Raw genomic sequence first — 25,452 nt, 5'->3', positions numbered from 1 at the left:
TCTGGTCTCCTTTCCTTCCTCATGTAATCATTTAGAAGTGAAATCCACTTTTTTAAGGCTGGGCTTCTGTTGCAATATAACTTTTCAAAATGTTTTCCAATTGACTGAAACTCCATTGCACAAAACGAGCATGTCATTAATCGTCGATTTAGAGTGGACTGCATTGCCCAGTGTGTGCATTGAGGAGCACATGTTCGTCTTTACTGGGGAGCAAGTTTGCACTCATGAATGTGGCAAAACATTCAAATCCGTAAGTGGGTGAACATTAAAGTCCTAGATGCTGCAAATCTCTATATCTGGATACGGAATGACTGAAAAAAGTTATGTCTCCAGTGTCAAAATGTGTGTAATGCACTAGTAATTCATTTCCTTTATTGACCAGTGAGGTAGCCATGTATGGAGGTGCTGTAGAGTGAAAATCAAGTTTCAAATGGGCAGTGATCCTTGTGCCTGGATAGCTCAGTCGGTAGAGCATCAGACTTTTAATCTGAGGGTCCAGGGTTCAAGTCCCTGTTCAGGCGTACCTTTGCTTCTTTTACAAAAAATTAAGCAGGAAATATGAATTGCTCATTCTAATATGTGCTATTTCTGATGGCATCGCAACCTTGGGCAATATGACTCTAAGGTAGTGGAGTCCAGAGTTCTTGGATGCTTTGCCAACATTTCAAGCCTGACTGTGCTTCTAAATAGCATGAAATAGCAATCTTTGTACAAAGTTTTAATATTGGGGAGACAGATTGGTCGAAAAAAAAGCAGACAGGCGCTGCTGAGATTCGAACTCAGGATCTCCTGTTTACTAGACAGGCGCTTTAACCAACTAAGTCACAGCACCTTTTTTGCATCTGGTCTCCTTTCCTTCCTCATGTAATCATTTAGAAGTGAAATCCACTTTTTTAAGGCTGGGCTTCTGTTGCAATATAACTTTTCAAAATGTTTTCCAATTGACTGAAACTCCATTGCACAAAACGAGCATGTCATTAATCGTCGATTTAGAGCGGACTGCATTGCCCAGTGTGTGCATTGAGGAGCACATGTTCGTCTTTACTGGGGAGCAAGTTTGCACTCATGAATGTGGCAAAACATTCAAATCCGTAAGTGGGTGAACATTAAAGTCCTAGATGCTGCAAATCTCTATATCTGGATACGGAATGACTGAAAAAAGTTATGTCTCCAGTGTCAAAATGTGTGTAATGCACTAGTAATTCATTTCCTTTATTGACCAGTGAGGTAGCCATGTGTGGAGGTGCTGTAGAGTGAAAATCAAGTTTCAAAGGGGCAGAGATCCCTGTGCCTGGATAGCTCAGTCGTAGAGCATCAGACTTTTAATCTGAGGGTCCAGGGTTCAAGTCCCTGTTCAGGCGTATCTTTGCTTCTTTTACAAAAAATTTAGCAGGAAATATGAATTGCTCATTCTAATATGTGCTATTTCTGATGGCATCGCAACCTTGGGCAATATGACTCTAAGGTAGTGGAGTCCAGAATTCTTGGATGCTTTGCCAACATTTCAAGCCTGACTGTGCTTCTAAATAGCATGAAATAGCAATCTTTGTACAAAGTTTTAATATTGGGGAGACAGATTGGTCGAAAAAAAAGCAGACAGGCGCTGCTGAGATTCGAACTCAGGATCTCCTGTTTACTAGACAGGCGCTTTAACCAACTAAGCCACAGCACCTTTTTTGCATCTGGTCTCCTTTCCTTCCTCATGTAATCATTTAGAAGTGAAATCCACTTTTTTAAGGCTGGGCTTCTATTGCAATATAACTTTTCAAAATGTTTTCCAATTGACTGAAACTCCATTGCACAAAACGAGCATGTCATTAATCGTCGATTTAGAGTGGACTGCATTGCCCAGTGTGTGCATTGAGGAGCACATGTTCGTCTTTACTGGGGAGCAAGTTTGCACTCATGAATGTGGCAAAACATTCAAATCCGTAAGTGGGTGAACATTAAAGTCCTAGATGCTGCAAATCGCTATATCTGGATACGGAATGACTGAAAAAAGTTATGTCTCCAGTGTCAAAATGTGTGTAATGCACTAGTAATTCATTTCCTTTATTGACCAGTGAGGTAGCCATGTATGGAGGTGCTGTAGAGTGAAAATCAAGTTTCAAATGGGCAGTGATCCCTGTGCCTGGATAGCTCAGTCGGTAGAGCATCAGACTTTTAATCTGAGGGTCCAGGGTTCAAGTCCCTGTTCAGGCGTATCTTTGCTTCTTTTACAAAAAATTTAGCAGGAAATATGAATTGCTCATTCTAATATGTGCTATTTCTGATGGCATCGCAACCTTGGGCAATATGACTCTAAGGTAGTGGAGTCCAGAGTTCTTGGATGCTTTGCCAACATTTCAAGCCTGACTGTGCTTCTAAATAGCATGAAATAGCAATCTTTGTACAAAGTTTTAATATTGGGGAGACAGATTGGTCGAAAAAAAAGCAGACAGGCGCTGCTGAGATTCGAACTCAGGATCTCCTGTTTACTAGACAGGTGCTTTAACCAACTAAGCCACAGCACCTTTTTTGCATCTGGTCTCCTTTCCTTCCTCATGTAATCATTTAGAAGTGAAATCCACTTTTTTAAGGCTGGGCTTCTGTTGCAATATAACTTTTCAAAATGTTTTCCAATTGACTGAAACTCCATTGCACAAAACGAGCATGTCATTAATCGTCGATTTAGAGTGGACTGCATTGCCCAGTGTGTGCATTGAGGAGCACATGTTCGTCTTTACTGGGGAGCAAGTTTGCACTCATGAATGTGGCAAAACATTCAAATCCGTAAGTGGGTGAACATTAAAGTCCTAGATGCTGCAAATCTCTATATCTGGATACGGAATGACTGAAAAAAGTTATGTCTCCAGTGTCAAAATGTGTGTAATGCACTAGTAATTCATTTCCTTTATTGACCAGTGAGGTAGCCATGTATGGAGGTGCTGTAGAGTGAAAATCAAGTTTCAAATGGGCAGTGATCCTTGTGCCTGGATAGCTCAGTCGGTAGAGCATCAGACTTTTAATCTGAGGGTCCAGGGTTCAAGTCCCTGTTCAGGCGTACCTTTGCTTCTTTTACAAAAAATTAAGCAGGAAATATGAATTGCTCATTCTAATATGTGCTATTTCTGATGGCATCGCAACCTTGGGCAATATGACTCTAAGGTAGTGGAGTCCAGAGTTCTTGGATGCTTTGCCAACATTTCAAGCCTGACTGTGCTTCTAAATAGCATGAAATAGCAATCTTTGTACAAAGTTTTAATATTGGGGAGACAGATTGGTCGAAAAAAAAGCAGACAGGCGCTGCTGAGATTCGAACTCAGGATCTCCTGTTTACTAGACAGGCGCTTTAACCAACTAAGTCACAGCACCTTTTTTGCATCTGGTCTCCTTTCCTTCCTCATGTAATCATTTAGAAGTGAAATCCACTTTTTTAAGGCTGGGCTTCTGTTGCAATATAACTTTTCAAAATGTTTTCCAATTGACTGAAACTCCATTGCACAAAACGAGCATGTCATTAATCGTCGATTTAGAGTGGACTGCATTGCCCAGTGTGTGCATTGAGGAGCACATGTTCGTCTTTACTGGGGAGCAAGTTTGCACTCATGAATGTGGCAAAACATTCAAATCCGTAAGTGGGTGAACATTAAAGTCCTAGATGCTGCAAATCTCTATATCTGGATACGGAATGACTGAAAAAAGTTATGTCTCCAGTGTCAAAATGTGTGTAATGCACTAGTAATTCATTTCCTTTATTGACCAGTGAGGTAGCCATGTATGGAGGTGCTGTAGAGTGAAAATCAAGTTTCAAATGGGCAGTGATCCTTGTGCCTGGATAGCTCAGTCGGTAGAGCATCAGACTTTTAATCTGAGGGTCCAGGGTTCAAGTCCCTGTTCAGGCGTACCTTTGCTTCTTTTACAAAAAATTAAGCAGGAAATATGAATTGCTCATTCTAATATGTGCTATTTCTGATGGCATCGCAACCTTGGGCAATATGACTCTAAGGTAGTGGAGTCCAGAGTTCTTGGATGCTTTGCCAACATTTCAAGCCTGACTGTGCTTCTAAATAGCATGAAATAGCAATCTTTGTACAAAGTTTTAATATTGGGGAGACAGATTGGTCGAAAAAAAAGCAGACAGGCGCTGCTGAGATTCGAACTCAGGATCTCCTGTTTACTAGACAGGCGCTTTAACCAACTAAGTCACAGCACCTTTTTTGCATCTGGTCTCCTTTCCTTCCTCATGTAATCATTTAGAAGTGAAATCCACTTTTTTAAGGCTGGGCTTCTGTTGCAATATAACTTTTCAAAATGTTTTCCAATTGACTGAAACTCCATTGCACAAAACGAGCATGTCATTAATCGTCGATTTAGAGTGGACTGCATTGCCCAGTGTGTGCATTGAGGAGCACATGTTCGTCTTTACTGGGGAGCAAGTTTGCACTCATGAATGTGGCAAAACATTCAAATCCGTAAGTGGGTGAACATTAAAGTCCTAGATGCTGCAAATCTCTATATCTGTATACGGAATGAATGAAAAAAGTTATGTCTCCAGTGTCAAAATGTGTGTAATGCACTAGTAATTCATATCCTTTATTGACCAGTGAGCTAGCCATGTATGGAGGTGCTGTAGAGTGAAAATCAAGTTTCAAATGGGCAGTGATCCTTGTGCCTGGGTAGCTCAGTCGGTAGAGCATCAGACTTTTAATCTGAGGGTCCAGGGTTCAAGTCCCTGTTCAGCGGTACCTTTGCTTCTTTTACAAAAAATTAAGCAGGAAATATGAATTGCTCATTCTAATATGTGCTATTTCTGATGGCATCGCAACCTTGGGCAATATGACTCTAAGGTAGTGGAGTCCAGAGTTCTTGGATGCTTTGCCAACATTTCAAGCCTGACTGTGCTTCTAAATAGCATGAAATAGCAATCTTTGTACAAAGTTTTAATATTGGGGAGACAGATTGGTCGAAAAAAAAGCAGACAGGCGCTGCTGAGATTCGAACTCAGGATCTCCTGTTTACTAGACAGGCGCTTTAACCAACTAAGCCACAGCACCTTTTTTGCATCTGGTCTCCTTTCCTTCCTCATGTAATCATTTAGAAGTGAAATCCACTTTTTTAAGGCTGGGCTTCTGTTGCAATATAACTTTTCAAAATGTTTTCCAATTGACTGAAACTCCATTGCACAAAACGAGCATGTCATTAATCGTCGATTTAGAGTGGACTGCATTGCCCAGTGTGTGCATTGAGGAGCACATGTTCGTCTTTACTGGGGAGCAAGTTTGCACTCATGAATGTGGCAAAACATTAAAATCCGTAAGTGGGTGAACATTAAAGTCCTAGATGCTGAAAATCTCTATATCTGGATACGGAATGACTGAAAAAAGTTATGTCTCCAGTGTCAAAATGTGTGTAATGCACTAGTAATTCATTTCCTTTATTGACCAGTGAGGTAGCCATGTATGGAGGTGCTGTAGAGTGAAAATCAAGTTTCAAATGGGCACTGATCCCTGTGCCTGGATAGCTCAGTCGGTAGAGCATCAGACTTTTAATCTGAGGGTCCAGGGTTCAAGTCCCTGTTCAGGCGTATCTTTGCTTCTTTTACAAAAAATTTAGCAGGAAATATGAATTGCTCATTCTAATATGTGCTATTTCTGATGGCATCGCAACCTTGGGCAATATGACTCTAAGGTAGTGGAGTCCAGAATTCTTGGATGCTTTGCCAACATTTCAAGCCTGACTGTGCTTCTAAATAGCATGAAATAACAATCTTTGTACAAAGTTTTAATATTGGGGAGACAGATTGGTCGAAAAAAAAGCAGACAGGCGCTGCTGAGATTCGAACTCAGGATCTCCTGTTTACTAGACAGGCGCTTTAACCAACTAAGCCACAGCACCTCTTTTGCATCTGATCTCCTTTCCTTCCTCATGTAATCATTTAGAAGTGAAATCCACTTTTTTTAAGGCTGGGCTTCTGTTGCAATATAACTTTACAAAATGTTTTCCAATTGACTGAAACTCCATTGCACAAAACGAGCATGTCATTAATCGTTGATTTAGAGTGGACTGCATTGCCCAGTGTGTGTATTGAGGAGCACATGTTCGCCTTTACTGGGGAGCAATTTTGCACTCATGAATGTGGCAAAACATTCAAATCCGTAAGTGGGTGAACATTAAAGTCCTAGATGCTGCAAATCTCTATATCTGGATAAGGAATGACTGAAAAAAGTTATGTCTCCAGTGTCAAAATGTGTGTAATGCACTAGTAATTCATTTCCTTTATTGACCAGTGAGGTAGCCATGTATGGAGGCGCTGTAGAGTGAAAATCAAGTTTCAAATGGCAGTGATCCATGTGCCTGGATAGCTCAGTCGGTAGAGCATCAGACTTTTAATCTGAGGGTCCAGGGTTCAAGTCCCTGTTCAGGCGTACCTTTGCTTCTTTTACAAAAAATTAAGCAGGAAATATGAATTGCTCATTCTAATATGTGCTGTTTCTGATGGCATCGCAACCTTGGGCAATATGACTCTAAGGTAGTGGAGTCCAGAGTTCTTGGATGCTTTGCCAACATTTCAAGCCTGACTGTGCTTCTAAATAGCATGAAATAGCAATCTTTGTACAAAGTTTTAATATTGGGGAGACAGATTGGTCGAAAAAAAAGCAGACAGGCGCTGCTGAGATTCGAACTTAGGATCTCCTGTTTACTAGACAGGCGCTTTAACCAACTAAGCCACAGCACCTTTTTTGCATCTGGTCTCCTTTCCTTCCTCATGTAATCATTTAGAAGTGAAATCCACTTTTTTAAGGCTGGGCTTCTGTTGCAATATAACTTTTCAAAATGTTTTCCAATTGACTGAAACTCCATTGCACAAAACGAGCATGTCATTAATCGTCGATTTAGAGTGGACTGCATTGCCCAGTGTGTGCATTGAGGAGCACATGTTCGTCTTTACTGGGGAGCAAGTTTGCACTCATGAATGTGGCAAAACATTCAAATCCGTAAGTGGGTGAACATTAAAGTCCTAGATGCTGCAAATCTCTATATCTGGATACGGAATGACTGAAAAAAGTTATGTCTCCAGTGTCAAAATGTGTGTAATGCACTAGTAATTCATTTCCTTTATTGACCAGTGAGGTAGCCATGTATGGAGGTGCTGTAGAGTGAAAATCAAGTTTCAAATGGCAGTGATCCATCTGCCTGGATAGCTCAGTCGGTAGAGCATCAGACTTTTAATCTGAGGGTCCAGGGTTCAAGTCCCTGTTCAGGCGTATCTTTGCTTCTTTTACAAAAAATTAAGCAGGAAATATGAATTGCCCATTCTAATATGTGCTATTTCTGATGGCATCGCAACCTTGGGCAATATGACTCTAAGGTAGTGGAGTCCAGAATTCTTGGATGCTTTGCCAACATTTCAAGCCTGACTGTGCTTCTAAATAGCATGAAATAACAATCTTTGTACAAAGTTTTAATATTGGGGAGACAGATTGGTCGAAAAAAAAGCAGACAGGCGCTGCTGAGATTCGAACTCAGGATCTCCTGTTTACTAGACAGGCGCTTTAACCAACTAAGCCACAGCACCTCTTTTGCATCTGATCTCCTTTCCTTCCTCATGTAATCATTTAGAAGTGAAATCCACTTTTTTTAAGGCTGGGCTTCTGTTGCAATATAACTTTACAAAATGTTTTCCAATTGACTGAAACTCCATTGCACAAAACGAGCATGTCATTAATCGTTGATTTAGAGTGGACTGCATTGCCCAGTGTGTGTATTGAGGAGCACATGTTCGCCTTTACTGGGGAGCAATTTTGCACTCATGAATGTGGCAAAACATTCAAATCCGTAAGTGGGTGAACATTAAAGTCCTAGATGCTGCAAATCTCTATATCTGGATAAGGAATGACTGAAAAAAGTTATGTCTCCAGTGTCAAAATGTGTGTAATGCACTAGTAATTCATTTCCTTTATTGACCAGTGAGGTAGCCATGTATGGAGGCGCTGTAGAGTGAAAATCAAGTTTCAAATGGCAGTGATCCATGTGCCTGGATAGCTCAGTCGGTAGAGCATCAGACTTTTAATCTGAGGGTCCAGGGTTCAAGTCCCTGTTCAGGCGTACCTTTGCTTCTTTTACAAAAAATTAAGCAGGAAATATGAATTGCTCATTCTAATATGTGCTGTTTCTGATGGCATCGCAACCTTGGGCAATATGACTCTAAGGTAGTGGAGTCCAGAGTTCTTGGATGCTTTGCCAACATTTCAAGCCTGACTGTGCTTCTAAATAGCATGAAATAGCAATCTTTGTACAAAGTTTTAATATTGGGGAGACAGATTGGTCGAAAAAAAAGCAGACAGGCGCTGCTGAGATTCGAACTTAGGATCTCCTGTTTACTAGACAGGCGCTTTAACCAACTAAGCCACAGCACCTTTTTTGCATCTGGTCTCCTTTCCTTCCTCATGTAATCATTTAGAAGTGAAATCCACTTTTTTAAGGCTGGGCTTCTGTTGCAATATAACTTTTCAAAATGTTTTCCAATTGACTGAAACTCCATTGCACAAAACGAGCATGTCATTAATCGTCGATTTAGAGTGGACTGCATTGCCCAGTGTGTGCATTGAGGAGCACATGTTCGTCTTTACTGGGGAGCAAGTTTGCACTCATGAATGTGGCAAAACATTCAAATCCGTAAGTGGGTGAACATTAAAGTCCTAGATGCTGCAAATCTCTATATCTGGATACGGAATGACTGAAAAAAGTTATGTCTCCAGTGTCAAAATGTGTGTAATGCACTAGTAATTCATTTCCTTTATTGACCAGTGAGGTAGCCATGTATGGAGGTGCTGTAGAGTGAAAATCAAGTTTCAAATGGCAGTGATCCATCTGCCTGGATAGCTCAGTCGGTAGAGCATCAGACTTTTAATCTGAGGGTCCAGGGTTCAAGTCCCTGTTCAGGCGTATCTTTGCTTCTTTTACAAAAAATTAAGCAGGAAATATGAATTGCCCATTCTAATATGTGCTATTTCTGATGGCATCGCAACCTTGGGCAATATGACTCTAAGGTAGTGGAGTCCAGAGTTCTTGGATGCTTTGCCAACATATCAAGCCTGACTGTGCTTCTAAATAGCATGAAATAGCAATCTTTGTACAAAATTTTAATATTGGGGAGACAGATTGGTCGAAAAAAAGCAGACAGGCGCTGCTGAGATTCGAACTCAGGATCTCCTGTTTACTAGACAGGCGCTTTAACCAACTAAGCCACAGCACCTTTTTTGCATCTGGTCTCCTTTCCTTCCTCATGTAATCATTTAGAAGTGAAATCCACTTTTTTAAGGCTGGGCTTCTGTTGCAATATAACTTTTCAAAATGTTTTCCAATTGACTGAAACTCCATTGCACAAAACGAGCATGTCATTAATCATCGATTTAGAGTGGACTGCATTGCCCAGTGTGTGCATTGAGGAGCACATGTTCGTCTTTACTGGGGAGCAAGTTTGCACTCATGAATGTGGCAAAACATTCAAATCCGTAAGTGGGTGAACATTAAAGTCCTAGATGCTGCAAATCTCTATATCTGGATACGGAATGACTGAAAAAAGTTATGTCTCCAGTGTCAAAATGTGTGTAATGCACTAGTAATTCATTTCCTTTATTGACCAGTGAGGTAGCCATGTATGGAGGTGCTGTAGAGTGAAAATCAAGTTTCAAATGGGCAGTGATCCCTGTGCCTGGATAGCTCAGTCGGTAGAGCATCAGACTTTTAATCTGAGGGTCCAGGGTTCAAGTCCCTGTTCAGGCGTACCTTTGCTTCTTTTACAAAAAATTAAGCAGGAAATATGAATTGCTCATTCTAATATGTGCTATTTCTGATGGCATCGCAACCTTGGGCAATATGACTCTAAGGTAGTGGAGTCCAGAGTTCTTGGATGCTTTGCCAACATTTCAAGCCTCACTGTGCTTCTAAATAGCATGAAATAGCAATCTTTGTACAAAGTTTTAATATTGGGGAGACAGATTGGTCGAAAAAAAAGCAGACAGGCGCTGCTGAGATTCGAACTCAGAATCTCCTGTTTACTAGACAGGCGCTTTAACCAACTAAGCCACAGCACCTTTTTTGCATCTGGTCTCCTTTCCTTCCTCATGTAATCATTTAGAAGTGAAATCCACTTTTTTAAGGCTGGGCTTCTGTTGCAATATAACTTTTCAAAATGTTTTCCAATTGACTGAAACTCCATTGCACAAAACGAGCATGTCATTAATCGTCGATTTAGAGTGGACTGCATTGTCCAGTGTGTGCATTGAGGAGCACATGTTCATCTTTACTGGGGAGCAAGTTTGCACTCATGAATGTGGCAAAACATTCAAATCCGTAAGTGGGTGAACATTAAAGTCCTAGATGCTGCAAATCTCTATATCTGGATACGGAATGACTGAAAAAAGTTATGGCTCCAGTGTCAAAATGTGTGTAATGCACTAGTAATTCATTTCCTTTATTGACCAGTGAGGTAGCCATGTATGGAGGTGCTGTAGAGTGAAAATCAAGTTTCAAATGGCAGTGATCCATCTGCCTGGATAGCTCAGTCGGTAGAGCATCAGACTTTTAATCTGAGGGTCCAGGGTTCAAGTCCCTGTTCAGGCGTACCTTTGCTTCTTTTACAAAAAATTAAGCAGGAAATATGAATTGCCCATTCTAATATGTGCTATTTCTGATGGCATCGCAACCTTGGGCAATATGACTCTAAGGTAGTGGAGTCCAGAGTTCTTGGATGCTTTGCCAACATTTCAAGCCTGACTGTGCTTCTAAATAGCATGAAATAGCAATCTTTGTACAAAGTTTTAATATTGGGGAGACAGATTGGTCGAAAAAAAAGCAGACAGGCGCTGCTGAGATTCGAACTCAGGATCTCCTGTTTACTAGACAGGCGCTTTAACCAACTAAGCCACAGCACCTTTTTTGCATCTGGTCTCCTTTCCTTCCTCATGTAATCATTTAGAAGTGAAATCCACTTTTTTAAGGCTGGGCTTCTATTGCAATATAACTTTTCAAAATGTTTTCCAATTGACTGAAACTCCATTGCACAAAACGAGCATGTCATTAATCGTCGATTTAGAGTGGACTGCATTGCCCAGTGTGTGCATTGAGGAGCACATGTTCGTCTTTACTGGGGAGCAAGTTTGCACTCATGAATGTGGCAAAACATTCAAATCCGTAAGTGGGTGAACATTAAAGTCCTAGATGCTGCAAATCTCTATATCTGGATACGGAATGACTGAAAAAAGTTATGTCTCCAGTGTCAAAATGTGTGTAATGCACTAGTAATTCATTTCCTTTATTGACCAGTGAGGTAGCCATGTATGGAGGTGCTGTAGAGTGAAAATCAAGTTTCAAATGGGCAGTGATCATTGTGCCTGGATAGCTCAGTTGGTAGAGCATCAGACTTTTAATCTGAGGGTCCAGGGTTCAAGTCCCTGTTCAGGCGTACCTTTGCTTCTTTTACAAAAAATTAAGCAGGAAATATGAATTGCTCATTCTAATATGTGCTATTTCTGATGGCATCGCAACCTTGGGCAATATGACTCTAAGGTAGTGGAGTCCAGAGTTCTTGGATGCTTTGCCAACATTTCAAGCTTGACTGTGCTTCTAAATAGCATGAAATAGCAATCTTTGTACAAAGTTTTAATATTGGGGAGACAGATTGGTCGAAAAAAAAGCAGACAGGCGCTGCTGAGATTCGAACTCAGGATCTCCTGTTTATTAGACAGGCGCTTTAACCAACTAAGCCACAGCACCTTTTTTGCATCTGGTCTCCTTTCCTTCCTCATGTAATCATTTAGAAGTGAAATCCACTTTTTTAAGGCTGGGCTTCTGTTGCAATATAACTTTTCAAAATGTTTTCCAATTGACTGAAACTCCATTGCACAAAACGAGCATGTCATTAATCGTCGATTTAGAGTGGACTGCATTGCCCAGTGTGTGCATTGAGGAGCACATGTTCGTCTTTACTGGGGAGCAAGTTTGCACTCATGAATGTGGCAAAACATTCAAATCCGTAAGTGGGTGAACATTAAAGTCCTAGATGCTGCAAATCTCTATATCTGGATACGGAATGACTGAAAAAAGTTATGTCTCCAGTGTCAAAATGTGTGTAATGCACTAGTAATTCATTTCCTTTATTGACCAGTGAGGTAGCCATGTATGGAGGTGCTGTAGAGTGAAAATCAAGTTTCAAATGGCAGTGATCCATCTGCCTGGATAGCTCAGTCGGTAGAGCATCAGACTTTTAATCTGAGGGTCCAGGGTTCAAGTCCCTGTTCAGGCGTATCTTTGCTTCTTTTACAAAAAATTAAGCAGGAAATATGAATTGCCCATTCTAATATGTGCTATTTCTGATGGCATCGCAACCTTGGGCAATATGACTCTAAGGTAGTGGAGTCCAGAGTTCTTGGATGCTTTGCCAACATATCAAGCCTGACTGTGCTTCTAAATAGCATGAAATAGCAATCTTTGTACAAAATTTTAATATTGGGGAGACAGATTGGTCGAAAAAAAGCAGACAGGCGCTGCTGAGATTCGAACTCAGGATCTCCTGTTTACTAGACAGGCGCTTTAACCAACTAAGCCACAGCACCTTTTTTGCATCTGGTCTCCTTTCCTTCCTCATGTAATCATTTAGAAGTGAAATCCACTTTTTTAAGGCTGGGCTTCTATTGCAATATAACTTTTCAAAATGTTTTCCAATTGACTGAAACTCCATTGCACAAAACGAGCATGTCATTAATCGTCGATTTAGAGTGGACTGCATTGCCCAGTGTGTGCATTGAGGAGCACATGTTCGTCTTTACTGGGGAGCAAGTTTGCACTCATGAATGTGGCAAAACATTCAAATCCGTAAGTGGGTGAACATTAAAGTCCTAGATGCTGCAAATCTCTATATCTGGATACGGAATGAATGAAAAAAGTTATGTCTCCAGTGTCAAAATGTGTGTAATGCACTAGTAATTCATATCCTTTATTGACCAGTGAGCTAGCCATGTATGGAGGTGCTGTAGAGTGAAAATCAAGTTTCAAATGGGCAGTGATCCTTGTGCCTGGGTAGCTCAGTCGGTAGAGCATCAGACTTTTAATCTGAGGGTCCAGGGTTCAAGTCCCTGTTCAGGGGTACCTTTGCTTCTTTTACAAAAAATTAAGCAGGAAATATGAATTGCTCATTCTAATATGTGCTATTTCTGATGGCATCGCAACCTTGGGCAATATGACTCTAAGGTAGTGGAGTCCAGAGTTCTTGGATGCTTTGCCAACATTTCAAGCCTGACTGTGCTTCTAAATAGCATGAAATAGCAATCTTTGTACAAAGTTTTAATATTGGGGAGACAGATTGGTCGAAAAAAAAGCAGACAGGCGCTGCTGAGATTCGAACTCAGGATCTCCTGTTTACTAGACAGGCGCTTTAACCAACTAAGCCACAGCACCTTTTCTGCATCTGGTCTCCTTTCCTTCCTCATGTAATCATTTAGAAGTGAAATCCACTTTTTTAAGGCTGGGCTTCTGTTGCAATATAACTTTTCAAAATGTTTTCCAATTGACTGAAACTCCATTGCACAAAACGAGCATGTCATTAATCGTCGATTTAGAGTGGACTGCATTGCCCAGTGTGTGCATTGAGGAGCACATGTTTGTCTTTACTGGGGAGCAAGTTTGCACTCATGAATGTGGCAAAACATTAAAATCCGTAAGTGGGTGAACATTAAAGTCCTAGATGCTGCAAATCTCTATATCTGGATACGGAATGACTGAAAAAAGTTATGTCTCCAGTGTCAAAATGTGTGTAATGCACTAGTAATTCATTTCCTTTATTGACCAGTGAGGTAGCCATGTATGGAGGTGCTGTAGAGTGAAAATCAAGTTTCAAATGGGCAGTGATCCCTGTGCCTGGATAGCTCAGTCGGTAGAGCATCAGACTTTTAATCTGAGGGTCCAGGGTTCAAGTCCCTGTTCAGGCGTACCTTTGCTTCTTTTACAAAAAATTAAGCAGGAAATATGAATTGCTCATTCTAATATGTGCTATTTCTGATGGCATCGCAACCTTGGGCAATATGACTCTAAGGTAGTGGAGTCCAGAGTTCTTGGATGCTTTGCCAACATTTCAAGCCTGACTGTGCTTCTAAATAGCATGAAATAGCAATCTTTGTACAAAGTTTTAATATTGGGGAGACAGATTGGTCGAAAAAAAAGCAGACAGGCGCTGCTGAGATTCGAACTCAGGATCTCCTGTTTACTAGACAGGCGCTTTAACCAACTAAGCCACAGCACCTTTTTTGCATCTGGTCTCCTTTCCTTCCTCATGTAATCATTTAGAAGTGAAATCCACTTTTTTAAGGCTGGGCTTCTATTGCAATATAACTTTTCAAAATGTTTTCCAATTGACTGAAACTCCATTGCACAAAACGAGCATGTCATTAATCGTCGATTTAGAGTGGACTGCATTGCCCAGTGTGTGCATTGAGGAGCACATGTTCGTCTTTACTGGGGAGCAAGTTTGCACTCATGAATGTGGCAAAACATTCAAATCCGTAAGTGGGTGAACATTAAAGTCCTAGATGCTGCAAATCTCTATATCTGGATACGGAATGACTGAAAAAAGTTATGTCTCCAGTGTCAAAATGTGTGTAATGCACTAGTAATTCATTTCCTTTATTGACCAGTGAGGTAGCCATGTATGGAGGTGCTGTAGAGTGAAAATCAAGTTTCAAATGGGCAGTGATCATTGTGCCTGGATAGCTCAGTTGGTAGAGCATCAGACTTTTAATCTGAGGGTCCAGGGTTCAAGTCCCTGTTCAGGCGTACCTTTGCTTCTTTTACAAAAAATTAAGCAGGAAATATGAATTGCTCATTCTAATATGTGCTATTTCTGATGGCATCGCAACCTTGGGCAATATGACTCTAAGGTAGTGGAGTCCAGAGTTCTTGGATGCTTTGCCAACATTTCAAGCTTGACTGTGCTTCTAAATAGCATGAAATAGCAATCTTTGTACAAAGTTTTAATATTGGGGAGACAGATTGGTCGAAAAAAAAGCAGACAGGCGCTGCTGAGATTCGAACTCAGGATCTCCTGTTTACTAGACAGGCGCTTTAACCAACTAAGCCACAGCACCTTTTTTGCATCTGGTCTCCTTTCCTTCCTCATGTAATCATTTAGAAGTGAAATCCACTTTTTTAAGGCTGGGCTTCTGTTGCAATATAACTTTTCAAAATGTTTTCCAATTGACTGAAACTCCATTGCACAAAACGAGCATGTCATTAATCATCGATTTAGAGTGGACTGCATTGCCCAGTGTGTGCATTGAGGAGCACATGTTCGTCTTTACTGGGGAGCAAGTTTGCACTCATGAATGTGGCAAAACATTCAAATCCGTAAGTGGGTGAACATTAAAGTCCTAGATGCTGCAAATCTCTATATCTGGATACGGAATGACTGAAAAAAGTTATGTCTCCAGTGTCAAAATGTGTGTAATGCACTAGTAATTCATTTCCTTTATTGACCAGTGAGGTAGCCATGTATGGAGGTGCTGTAGAGTGAAAATCAAGTTTCAAATGGGCAGTGATCCCTGTGCCTGGATAGCTCAGTCGGTAGAGCATCAGACTTTTAATCTGAGGGTCCAGGGTTCAAGTCCCTGTTCAGGCGTACCTTTGCTTCTTTTACAAAAAATTAAGCAGGAAATATGAATTGCTCATTCTAATATGTGCTATTTCTGATGGCATCGCAACCTTGGGCAATATGACTCTAAGGTAGTGGAGTCCAGAGTTCTTGGATGCTTTGCCAACATTTCAAGCCTCACTGTGCTTCTAAATAGCATGAAATAGCAATCTTTGTACAAAGTTTTAATATTGGGGAGACAGATTGGTCGAAAAAAAAGCAGACAGGCGCTGCTGAGATTCGAACTCAGAATCTCCTGTTTACTAGACAGGCGCTTTAACCAACTAAGCCACAGCACCTTTTTTGCATCTGGTCTCCTTTCCTTCCTCATGTAATCATTTAGAAGTGAAATCCACTTTTTTAAGGCTGGGCTTCTGTTGCAATATAACTTTTCAAAATGTTTTCCAATTGACTGAAACTCCATTGCACAAAACGAGCATGTCATTAATCGTCGATTTAGAGTGGACTGCATTGCCCAGTGTGTGCATTGAGGAGCACATGTTCATCTTTACTGGGGAGCAAGTTTGCACTCATGAATGTGGCAAAACATTCAAATCCGTAAGTGGGTGAACATTAAAGTCCTAGATGCTGCAAATCTCTATATCTGGATACGGAATGACTGAAAAAAGTTATGGCTCCAGTGTCAAAATGTGTGTAATGCACTAGTAATTCATTTCCTTTATTGACCAGTGAGGTAGCCATGTATGGAGGTGCTGTAGAGTGAAAATCAAGTTTCAAATGGCAGTGATCCATCTGCCTGGATAGCTCAGTCGGTAGAGCATCAGACTTTTAATCTGAGGGTCCAGGGTTCAAGTCCCTGTTCAGGCGTACCTTTGCTTCTTTTACAAAAAATTAAGCAGGAAATATGAATTGCCCATTCTAATATGTGCTATTTCTGATGGCATCGCAACCTTGGGCAATATGACTCTAAGGTAGTGGAGTCCAGAGTTCTTGGATGCTTTGCCAACATATCAAGCCTGACTGTGCTTCTAAATAGCATGAAATAGCAATCTTTGTACAAAGTTTTAATATTGGGGAGACAGATTGGTCGAAAAAAAGCAGACAGGCGCTGCTGAGATTCGAACTCAGGATCTCCTGTTTACTAGACAGGCGCTTTAACCAACTAAGCCACAGCACCTTTTTTGCATCTGGTCTCCTTTCCTTCCTCATGTAATCATTTAGAAGTGAAATCCACTTTTTTAAGGCTGGGCTTCTGTTGCAATATAACTTTTCAAAATGTTTTCCAATTGACTGAAACTCCATTGCACAAAACGAGCATGTCATTAATCGTCGATTTAGAGTGGACTGCATTGCCCAGTGTGTGCATTGAGGAGCACATGTTCGTCTTTACTGGGGAGCAAGTTTGCACTCATGAATGTGGCAAAACATTAAAATCCGTAAGTGGGTGAACATTAAAGTCCTAGATGCTGCAAATCTCTATATCTGGATACGGAATGACTGAAAAAAGTTATGTCTCCAGTGTCAAAATGTGTGTAATGCACTAGTAATTCATTTCCTTTATTGACCAGTGAGGTAGCCATGTATGGAGGTGCTGTAGAGTGAAAATCAAGTTTCAAATGGGCAGTGATCCCTGTGCCTGGATAGCTCAGTCGGTAGAGCATCAGACTTTTAATCTGAGGGTCCAGGGTTCAAGTCCCTGTTCAGGCGTATCTTTGCTTCTTTTACAAAAAATTTAGCAGGAAATATGAATTGCTCATTCTAATATGTGCTATTTCTGATGGCATCGCAACCTTGGGCAATATGACTCTAAGGTAGTGGAGTCCAGAATTCTTGGATGCTTTGCCAACATTTCAAGCCTGACTGTGCTTCTAAATAGCATGAAATAACAATCTTTGTACAAAGTTTTAATATTGGGGAGACAGATTGGTCGAAAAAAAAGCAGACAGGCGCTGCTGAGATTCGAACTCAGGATCTCCTGTTTACTAGACAGGCGCTTTAACCAACTAAGCCACAGCACCTCTTTTGCATCTGATCTCCTTTCCTTCCTCATGTAATCATTTAGAAGTGAAATCCACTTTTTTTAAGGCTGGGCTTCTGTTGCAATATAACTTTACAAAATGTTTTCCAATTGACTGAAACTCCATTGCACAAAACGAGCATGTCATTAATCGTTGATTTAGAGTGGACTGCATTGCCCAGTGTGTGTATTGAGGAGCACATGTTCGCCTTTACTGGGGAGCAATTTTGCACTCATGAATGTGGCAAAACATTCAAATCCGTAAGTGGGTGAACATTAAAGTCCTAGATGCTGCAAATCTCTATATCTGGATAAGGAATGACTGAAAAAAGTTATGTCTCCAGTGTCAAAATGTGTGTAATGCACTAGTAATTCATTTCCTTTATTGACCAGTGAGGTAGCCATGTATGGAGGCGCTGTAGAGTGAAAATCAAGTTTCAAATGGCAGTGATCCATGTGCCTGGATAGCTCAGTCGGTAGAGCATCAGACTTTTAATCTGAGGGTCCAGGGTTCAAGTCCCTGTTCAGGCGTACCTTTGCTTCTTTTACAAAAAATTAAGCAGGAAATATGAATTGCTCATTCTAATATGTGCTGTTTCTGATGGCATCGCAACCTTGGGCAATATGACTCTAAGGTAGTGGAGTCCAGAGTTCTTGGATGCTTTGCCAACATTTCAAGCCTGACTGTGCTTCTAAATAGCATGAAATAGCAATCTTTGTACAAAGTTTTAATATTGGGGAGACAGATTGGTCGAAAAAAAAGCAGACAGGCGCTGCTGAGATTCGAACTCAGGATCTCCTGTTTACTAGACAGGCGCTTTAACCAACTAAGCCACAGCCCCTTTTTTGCATCTGGTCTCCTTTCCTTCCTCATGTAATCAATCAGAAGTGAAATCCACTTTTTTAAGGCTGGGCTTCTGTTGCAATATAACTTTTCAAAATGTTTTCCAATTGACTGAAACTCCATTGCACAAAACGAGCATGTCATTAATCGTCGATTTAGAGTGGACTGCATTGCCCAGTGTGTGCATTGAGGAGCACATGTTCGTCTTTACTGGGGAGCAAGTTTGCACTCATGAATGTGGCAAAACATTCAAATCCGTAAGTGGGTGAAAATTAAAGTCCTAGATGCTGCAAATCTCTATATCTGGATACGGAATGACTGAAAAAAGTTATGTCTCCAGTGTCAAAATGTGTGTAATGCACTAGTAATTCATTTCCTTTATTGACCAGTGAGGTAGCCATGTATGGAGGTGCTGTAGAGTGAAAATCAAGTTTCAAATGGGCAGTGATCCCTGTGCCTGGATAGCTAAATCGGTAGAGCATCAGACTTTTAATCTGAGGGTCCAGGGTTCAAGTCCCTGTTTAGGCGTACCTTTGCTTCTTTTACAAAAAATTAAGCAGGAAATATGAATTGCTCATTCTAATATGTGCTATTTCTGATGGCATCGCAACCTTGGGCAATATGACTCTAAGGTAGTGGAGTCCAGAGTTCTTGGATGCTTTGCCAACATTTCAAGCCTCACTGTGCTTCTAAATAGCATGAAATAGCAATCTTTGTACAAAGTTTTAATATTGGGGAGACAGATTGGTCGAAAAAAAAGCAGACAGGCGCTGCTGAGATTCGAACTCAGGATCTCCTGTTTACTAGACAGGCGCTTTAACCAACTAAGCCACAGCACCCTTTTTGCATCTGGTCTCCTTTCCTTCCTCATGTAATCATTTAGAAGTGAAATCCACTTTTTTAAGGCTGGGCTTCTGTTGCAATATAACTTTTCAAAATGTTTTCCAATTGACTGAAACTCCATTGCACAAAACGAGCATGTCATTAATCGTCGATTTAGAGTGGACTGCTTTGCCCAGTGTGTGCATTGAGGAGCACATGTTCGTCTTTACTGGGGAGCAAGTTTGCACTCATGAATGTGGCAAAACATTCAAATCCGTAAGTGGGTGAACATTAAAGTCCTAGATGCTGCAAATCTCTATATCTGGATACGGAATGACTGAAAAAAGTTATGTCTCCAGTGTCAAAATGTGTGTAATGCACTAGTAATTCATTTCCTTTATTGACCAGTGAGGTAGCCATGTATGGAGGTGCTGTAGAGTGAAAATCAAGTTTCAAATGGGCAGTGATCCCTGTGCCTGGATAGCTCAGTCGGTAGAGCATCAGACTTTTAATCTGAGGGTCCAGGGTTCAAGTCCCTGTTCAGGCGTACCTTTGCTTCTTTTACAAAAAATTAAGCAGGAAATATGAATTGCTCATTCTAATATGTGCTGTTTCTGATGGCATCGCAACCTTGGGCAATATGACTCTAAGGTAGTGGAGTCCAGAGTTCTTGGATGCTTTGCCAACATTTCAAGCCTGACTGTGCTTCTAAATAGCATGAAATAGCAATCTTTGTACAAAGTTTTAACATTGGGGAGACAGATTGGTCGAAAAAAAAGCAGACAGGCGCTGCTGAGATTCGAACTCAGGATCTCCTGTTTACTAGACAGGCGCTTTAACCAACTAAGCCACAGCACCTTTTTTGCATCTGGTCTCCTTTCCTTCCTCATGTAATCAATCAGAAGTGAAATCCACTTTTTTAAGGCTGGGCTTCTGTTGCAATATAACTTTTCAAAATGTTTTCCAATTGACTGAAACTCCATTGCACAAAACGAGCATGTCATTAATCGTCGATTTAGAGTGGACTGCATTGCCCAGTGTGTGCATTGAGGAGCACATGTTCGTCTTTACTGGGGAGCAAGTTTGCACTCATGAATGTGGCAAAACATTCAAATCCGTAAGTGGGTGAACATTAAAGTCCTAGATGCTGCAAATCTCTATATCTGGATACGGAATGACTGAAAAAAGTTATGTCTCCAGTGTCAAAATGTGTGTAATGCACTAGTAATTCATTTCCTTTATTGACCAGTTAGGTAGCCATGTGTGGAGGTGCTGTAGAGTGAAAATCAAGTTTCAAAGGGGCAGAGATCCCTGTGCCTGGATAGCTCAGTTGTAGAGCATCAGACTTTTAATCTGAGGGTCCAGGGTTCAAGTCCCTGTTCAGGCGTATCTTTGCTTCTTTTACAAAAAATTTAGCAGGAAATATGAATTGCTCATTCTAATATGTGCTATTTCTGATGGCATCGCAACCTTGGGCAATATGACTCTAAGGTAGTGGAGTCCAGAATTCTTGGATGCTTTGCCAACATTTCAAGCCTGACTGTGCTTCTAAATAGCATGAAATAGCAATCTTTGTACAAAGTTTTAATATTGGGGAGACAGATTGGTCGAAAAAAAAGCAGACAGGCGCTGCTGAGATTCGAACTCAGGATCTCCTGTTTACTAGACAGGCGCTTTAACCAACTAAGCCACAGCACCTTTTTTGCATCTGGTCTCCTTTCCTTCCTCATGTAATCATTTAGAAGTGAAATCCACTTTTTTAAGGCTGGGCTTCTATTGCAATATAACTTTTCAAAATGTTTTCCAATTGACTGAAACTCCATTGCACAAAACGAGCATGTCATTAATCGTCGATTTAGAGTGGACTGCATTGCCCAGTGTGTGCATTGAGGAGCACATGTTCGTCTTTACTGGGGAGCAAGTTTGCACTCATGAATGTGGCAAAACATTCAAATCCGTAAGTGGGTGAACATTAAAGTCCTAGATGCTGCAAATCGCTATATCTGGATACGGAATGACTGAAAAAAGTTATGTCTCCAGTGTCAAAATGTGTGTAATGCACTAGTAATTCATTTCCTTTATTGACCAGTGAGGTAGCCATGTATGGAGGTGCTGTAGAGTGAAAATCAAGTTTCAAATGGGCAGTGATCCCTGTGCCTGGATAGCTCAGTCGGTAGAGCATCAGACTTTTAATCTGAGGGTCCAGGGTTCAAGTCCCTGTTCAGGCGTATCTTTGCTTCTTTTACAAAAAATTTAGCAGGAAATATGAATTGCTCATTCTAATATGTGCTATTTCTGATGGCATCGCAACCTTGGGCAATATGACTCTAAGGTAGTGGAGTCCAGAGTTCTTGGATGCTTTGCCAACATTTCAAGCCTGACTGTGCTTCTAAATAGCATGAAATAGCAATCTTTGTACAAAGTTTTAATATTGGGGAGACAGATTGGTCGAAAAAAAAGCAGACAGGCGCTGCTGAGATTCGAACTCAGGATCTCCTGTTTACTAGACAGGCGCTTTAACCAACTAAGCCACAGCACCTTTTTTGCATCTGGTCTCCTTTCCTTCCTCATGTAATCATTTAGAAGTGAAATCCACTTTTTTAAGGCTGGGCTTCTGTTGCAATATAACTTTTCAAAATGTTTTCCAATTGACTGAAACTCCATTGCACAAAACGAGCATGTCATTAATCGTCGATTTAGAGTGGACTGCATTGCCCAGTGTGTGCATTGAGGAGCACATGTTCGTCTTTACTGGGGAGCAAGTTTGCACTCATGAATGTGGCAAAACATTCAAATCCGTAAGTGGGTGAACATTAAAGTCCTAGATGCTGCAAATCTCTATATCTGGATACGGAATGACTGAAAAAAGTTATGTCTCCAGTGTCAAAATGTGTGTAATGCACTAGTAATTCATTTCCTTTATTGACCAGTGAGGTAGCCATGTATGGAGGTGCTGTAGAGTGAAAATCAAGTTTCAAATGGGCAGTGATCCTTGTGCCTGGATAGCTCAGTCGGTAGAGCATCAGACTTTTAATCTGAGGGTCCAGGGTTCAAGTCCCTGTTCAGGCGTACCTTTGCTTCTTTTACAAAAAATTAAGCAGGAAATATGAATTGCTCATTCTAATATGTGCTATTTCTGATGGCATCGCAACCTTGGGCAATATGACTCTAAGGTAGTGGAGTCCAGAGTTCTTGGATGCTTTGCCAACATTTCAAGCCTGACTGTGCTTCTAAATAGCATGAAATAGCAATCTTTGTACAAAGTTTTAATATTGGGGAGACAGATTGGTCGAAAAAAAAGCAGACAGGCGCTGCTGAGATTCGAACTCAGGATCTCCTGTTTACTAGACAGGCGCTTTAACCAACTAAGTCACAGCACCTTTTTTGCATCTGGTCTCCTTTCCTTCCTCATGTAATCATTTAGAAGTGAAATCCACTTTTTTAAGGCTGGGCTTCTGTTGCAATATAACTTTTCAAAATGTTTTCCAATTGACTGAAACTCCATTGCACAAAACGAGCATGTCATTAATCGTCGATTTAGAGTGGACTGCATTGCCCAGTGTGTGCATTGAGGAGCACATGTTCGTCTTTACTGGGGAGCAAGTTTGCACTCATGAATGTGGCAAAACATTCAAATCCGTAAGTGGGTGAACATTAAAGTCCTAGATGCTGCAAATCTCTATATCTGTATACGGAATGAATGAAAAAAGTTATGTCTCCAGTGTCAAAATGTGTGTAATGCACTAGTAATTCATATCCTTTATTGACCAGTGAGCTAGCCATGTATGGAGGTGCTGTAGAGTGAAAATCAAGTTTCAAATGGGCAGTGATCCTTGTGCCTGGGTAGCTCAGTCGGTAGAGCATCAGACTTTTAATCTGAGGGTCCAGGGTTCAAGTCCCTGTTCAGCGGTACCTTTGCTTCTTTTACAAAAAATTAAGCAGGAAATATGAATTGCTCATTCTAATATGTGCTATTTCTGATGGCATCGCAACCTTGGGCAATATGACTCTAAGGTAGTGGAGTCCAGAGTTCTTGGATGCTTTGCCAACATTTCAAGCCTGACTGTGCTTCTAAATAGCATGAAATAGCAATCTTTGTACAAAGTTTTAATATTGGGGAGACAGATTGGTCGAAAAAAAAGCAGACAGGCGCTGCTGAGATTCGAACTCAGGATCTCCTGTTTACTAGACAGGCGCTTTAACCAACTAAGCCACAGCACCTTTTTTGCATCTGGTCTCCTTTCCTTCCTCATGTAATCATTTAGAAGTGAAATCCACTTTTTTAAGGCTGGGCTTCTGTTGCAATATAACTTTTCAAAATGTTTTCCAATTGACTGAAACTCCATTGCACAAAACGAGCATGTCATTAATCGTCGATTTAGAGTGGACTGCATTGCCCAGTGTGTGCATTGAGGAGCACATGTTCGTCTTTACTGGGGAGCAAGTTTGCACTCATGAATGTGGCAAAACATTAAAATCCGTAAGTGGGTGAACATTAAAGTCCTAGATGCTGAAAATCTCTATATCTGGATACGGAATGACTGAAAAAAGTTATGTCTCCAGTGTCAAAATGTGTGTAATGCACTAGTAATTCATTTCCTTTATTGACCAGTGAGGTAGCCATGTATGGAGGTGCTGTAGAGTGAAAATCAAGTTTCAAATGGGCACTGATCCCTGTGCCTGGATAGCTCAGTCGGTAGAGCATCAGACTTTTAATCTGAGGGTCCAGGGTTCAAGTCCCTGTTCAGGCGTATCTTTGCTTCTTTTACAAAAAATTTAGCAGGAAATATGAATTGCTCATTCTAATATGTGCTATTTCTGATGGCATCGCAACCTTGGGCAATATGACTCTAAGGTAGTGGAGTCCAGAATTCTTGGATGCTTTGCCAACATTTCAAGCCTGACTGTGCTTCTAAATAGCATGAAATAACAATCTTTGTACAAAGTTTTAATATTGGGGAGACAGATTGGTCGAACAAAAAGCAGACAGGCGCTGCTGAGATTCGAACTCAGGATCTCCTGTTTACTAGACAGGCGCTTTAACCAACTAAGCCACAGCACCTCTTTTGCATCTGATCTCCTTTCCTTCCTCATGTAATCATTTAGAAGTGAAATCCACTTTTTTTAAGGCTGGGCTTCTGTTGCAATATAACTTTACAAAATGTTTTCCAATTGACTGAAACTCCATTGCACAAAACGAGCATGTCATTAATCGTTGATTTAGAGTGGACTGCATTGCCCAGTGTGTGTATTGAGGAGCACATGTTCGCCTTTACTGGGGAGCAATTTTGCACTCATGAATGTGGCAAAACATTCAAATCCGTAAGTGGGTGAACATTAAAGTCCTAGATGCTGCAAATCTCTATATCTGGATAAGGAATGACTGAAAAAAGTTATGTCTCCAGTGTCAAAATGTGTGTAATGCACTAGTAATTCATTTCCTTTATTGACCAGTGAGGTAGCCATGTATGGAGGCGCTGTAGAGTGAAAATCAAGTTTCAAATGGCAGTGATCCATGTGCCTGGATAGCTCAGTCGGTAGAGCATCAGACTTTTAATCTGAGGGTCCAGGGTTCAAGTCCCTGTTCAGGCGTACCTTTGCTTCTTTTACAAAAAATTAAGCAGGAAATATGAATTGCTCATTCTAATATGTGCTGTTTCTGATGGCATCGCAACCTTGGGCAATATGACTCTAAGGTAGTGGAGTCCAGAGTTCTTGGATGCTTTGCCAACATTTCAAGCCTGACTGTGCTTCTAAATAGCATGAAATAGCAATCTTTGTACAAAGTTTTAATATTGGGGAGACAGATTGGTCGAAAAAAAAGCAGACAGGCGCTGCTGAGATTCGAACTTAGGATCTCCTGTTTACTAGACAGGCGCTTTAACCAACTAAGCCACAGCACCTTTTTTGCATCTGGTCTCCTTTCCTTCCTCATGTAATCATTTAGAAGTGAAATCCACTTTTTTAAGGCTGGGCTTCTGTTGCAATATAACTTTTCAAAATGTTTTCCAATTGACTGAAACTCCATTGCACAAAACGAGCATGTCATTAATCGTCGATTTAGAGTGGACTGCATTGCCCAGTGTGTGCATTGAGGAGCACATGTTCGTCTTTACTGGGGAGCAAGTTTGCACTCATGAATGT

General features: G+C 40.9%; 21 non-coding genes across 21 annotated transcripts; 2 read left to right on the top strand and 19 right to left on the bottom strand.

The window, feature by feature from the left end:
• Positions 1 to 1,598: 1,598 nt before the first annotated feature.
• On the bottom strand, positions 1,599 to 1,672 carry TRNAT-AGU (transfer RNA threonine (anticodon AGU)). Its single transcript has one exon. It is a non-coding gene; the product is annotated as a tRNA-Thr (tRNA).
• Positions 1,673 to 4,962: 3,290 nt separating this feature from the next.
• Positions 4,963 to 5,036, bottom strand: TRNAT-AGU (transfer RNA threonine (anticodon AGU)). The gene has a single exon. It is a non-coding gene; the product is annotated as a tRNA-Thr (tRNA).
• A 767-nt stretch (positions 5,037 to 5,803) lies between these two features.
• TRNAT-AGU (transfer RNA threonine (anticodon AGU)) lies at positions 5,804 to 5,877 on the bottom strand. The gene has a single exon. It is a non-coding gene; the product is annotated as a tRNA-Thr (tRNA).
• Positions 5,878 to 7,484: 1,607 nt separating this feature from the next.
• On the bottom strand, positions 7,485 to 7,558 carry TRNAT-AGU (transfer RNA threonine (anticodon AGU)). The gene has a single exon. It is a non-coding gene; the product is annotated as a tRNA-Thr (tRNA).
• A 1,606-nt stretch (positions 7,559 to 9,164) lies between these two features.
• On the bottom strand, positions 9,165 to 9,238 carry TRNAT-AGU (transfer RNA threonine (anticodon AGU)). Its single transcript has one exon. It is a non-coding gene; the product is annotated as a tRNA-Thr (tRNA).
• A 1,607-nt stretch (positions 9,239 to 10,845) lies between these two features.
• Positions 10,846 to 10,919, bottom strand: TRNAT-AGU (transfer RNA threonine (anticodon AGU)). The gene has a single exon. It is a non-coding gene; the product is annotated as a tRNA-Thr (tRNA).
• Positions 10,920 to 11,376: 457 nt separating this feature from the next.
• On the top strand, positions 11,377 to 11,449 carry TRNAK-UUU (transfer RNA lysine (anticodon UUU)). Its single transcript has one exon. It is a non-coding gene; the product is annotated as a tRNA-Lys (tRNA).
• Positions 11,450 to 11,686: 237 nt separating this feature from the next.
• On the bottom strand, positions 11,687 to 11,760 carry TRNAI-AAU (transfer RNA isoleucine (anticodon AAU)). Its single transcript has one exon. It is a non-coding gene; the product is annotated as a tRNA-Ile (tRNA).
• Positions 11,761 to 12,525: 765 nt separating this feature from the next.
• TRNAT-AGU (transfer RNA threonine (anticodon AGU)) lies at positions 12,526 to 12,599 on the bottom strand. The gene has a single exon. It is a non-coding gene; the product is annotated as a tRNA-Thr (tRNA).
• A 767-nt stretch (positions 12,600 to 13,366) lies between these two features.
• On the bottom strand, positions 13,367 to 13,440 carry TRNAT-AGU (transfer RNA threonine (anticodon AGU)). The gene has a single exon. It is a non-coding gene; the product is annotated as a tRNA-Thr (tRNA).
• Positions 13,441 to 14,207: 767 nt separating this feature from the next.
• Positions 14,208 to 14,281, bottom strand: TRNAT-AGU (transfer RNA threonine (anticodon AGU)). The gene has a single exon. It is a non-coding gene; the product is annotated as a tRNA-Thr (tRNA).
• Positions 14,282 to 14,738: 457 nt separating this feature from the next.
• On the top strand, positions 14,739 to 14,811 carry TRNAK-UUU (transfer RNA lysine (anticodon UUU)). Its single transcript has one exon. It is a non-coding gene; the product is annotated as a tRNA-Lys (tRNA).
• A 237-nt stretch (positions 14,812 to 15,048) lies between these two features.
• Positions 15,049 to 15,122, bottom strand: TRNAT-AGU (transfer RNA threonine (anticodon AGU)). Its single transcript has one exon. It is a non-coding gene; the product is annotated as a tRNA-Thr (tRNA).
• A 1,606-nt stretch (positions 15,123 to 16,728) lies between these two features.
• TRNAT-AGU (transfer RNA threonine (anticodon AGU)) lies at positions 16,729 to 16,802 on the bottom strand. The gene has a single exon. It is a non-coding gene; the product is annotated as a tRNA-Thr (tRNA).
• Positions 16,803 to 17,569: 767 nt separating this feature from the next.
• On the bottom strand, positions 17,570 to 17,643 carry TRNAT-AGU (transfer RNA threonine (anticodon AGU)). Its single transcript has one exon. It is a non-coding gene; the product is annotated as a tRNA-Thr (tRNA).
• A 1,608-nt stretch (positions 17,644 to 19,251) lies between these two features.
• Positions 19,252 to 19,325, bottom strand: TRNAT-AGU (transfer RNA threonine (anticodon AGU)). Its single transcript has one exon. It is a non-coding gene; the product is annotated as a tRNA-Thr (tRNA).
• A 767-nt stretch (positions 19,326 to 20,092) lies between these two features.
• TRNAT-AGU (transfer RNA threonine (anticodon AGU)) lies at positions 20,093 to 20,166 on the bottom strand. Its single transcript has one exon. It is a non-coding gene; the product is annotated as a tRNA-Thr (tRNA).
• Positions 20,167 to 20,932: 766 nt separating this feature from the next.
• TRNAT-AGU (transfer RNA threonine (anticodon AGU)) lies at positions 20,933 to 21,006 on the bottom strand. The gene has a single exon. It is a non-coding gene; the product is annotated as a tRNA-Thr (tRNA).
• A 767-nt stretch (positions 21,007 to 21,773) lies between these two features.
• On the bottom strand, positions 21,774 to 21,847 carry TRNAT-AGU (transfer RNA threonine (anticodon AGU)). The gene has a single exon. It is a non-coding gene; the product is annotated as a tRNA-Thr (tRNA).
• Positions 21,848 to 23,455: 1,608 nt separating this feature from the next.
• TRNAT-AGU (transfer RNA threonine (anticodon AGU)) lies at positions 23,456 to 23,529 on the bottom strand. Its single transcript has one exon. It is a non-coding gene; the product is annotated as a tRNA-Thr (tRNA).
• A 767-nt stretch (positions 23,530 to 24,296) lies between these two features.
• Positions 24,297 to 24,370, bottom strand: TRNAT-AGU (transfer RNA threonine (anticodon AGU)). Its single transcript has one exon. It is a non-coding gene; the product is annotated as a tRNA-Thr (tRNA).
• Positions 24,371 to 25,452: the final 1,082 nt, after the last annotated feature.

The sequence above is a fragment of the Ambystoma mexicanum genome, unplaced genomic scaffold (assembly GCF_040938575.1).
Source record: "Ambystoma mexicanum isolate Mex_15411 unplaced genomic scaffold, UKY_AmexF1_1 Mex_scaf1, whole genome shotgun sequence".
Lineage (NCBI taxonomy): Eukaryota > Metazoa > Chordata > Amphibia > Caudata > Ambystomatidae > Ambystoma > Ambystoma mexicanum.
The sequence above is the reverse complement of the archived record's forward strand: the minus strand, read 5'-3'. Positions and strand labels throughout refer to the sequence as shown.